Consider the following 915-nt stretch of genomic DNA (forward strand, 5'->3'; position numbering starts at 1 on the left):
CTTTTTTCTTGAATACTCCTCCTTTGTTACTCTATGACAATATTACTGCTACATATCTAGCAGCTAACTTCAAGCAGGCTCACACAAACCATGTGGAAATTGATTATCATTTTGTGCATGAAAGAGTCATGAATCTTTTTCTGCTAGATTAATATACTCCTTCTGAGGAACAATTTGTTGGGAATTTACTTAAATATGCACAGCGGAATTTAACAAATTTCAATTCCCATTCAGGATTCAACTTGGTATTTAGATAAAAACTGTGATAAGAAATATATATTTTCTTTAATTTGCAAACTCCTTCGCATTATTCCTTTCCAGTAGCTTGAATCTGCCTCCCACAGCTATTCAATTGTCCAGCCTCCAATGAAATCCACGCAGAGAATAGACTGCAACTGCTAGGGTTTTCCTCTTGTGCCAGCAAGAATAATGAAAACTTTATGGACCACAAACTCTAGTCATGTATTTATATAAATCCAAACGGGCTCGGCTCGGTCCGGTCCATTGTTTAATTAATCCATTTAATTAAACCCGATCCGTGAATTAATCAATCCAATTAATTAATTCGGGAATATAAATAACAAATCCAATTAAGTAATTTATCCAACGATTGTTAAATTAATCAATTGGGAATTTGCAACCTATCAATTCTCTTTTATGTGCGACTCATTAGGTTCCCGATCACAATGCCTAAATCGAAATATTATTTTGATCTAATCAAAACTGATAAATTAAACACTCTTTTAATCTATCACAGATTCACACTCGTCGTCCCAGATTGACATCTAGCAATGTATTAGGGCAACACATGTGATGGGAAATGTCACGTGGTATGACAAAATCAAAACTGTTCGTTTACCATGAAATTATAATCCCTTCGTCAATATGATCCGATCAACTACGAGATATAGAAGT

This window comes from Olea europaea, unplaced genomic scaffold, assembly GCF_002742605.1.
Source record: "Olea europaea var. sylvestris unplaced genomic scaffold, O_europaea_v1 scaffold1244, whole genome shotgun sequence".
In the NCBI taxonomy this organism is placed as follows: domain Eukaryota; kingdom Viridiplantae; phylum Streptophyta; class Magnoliopsida; order Lamiales; family Oleaceae; genus Olea; species Olea europaea.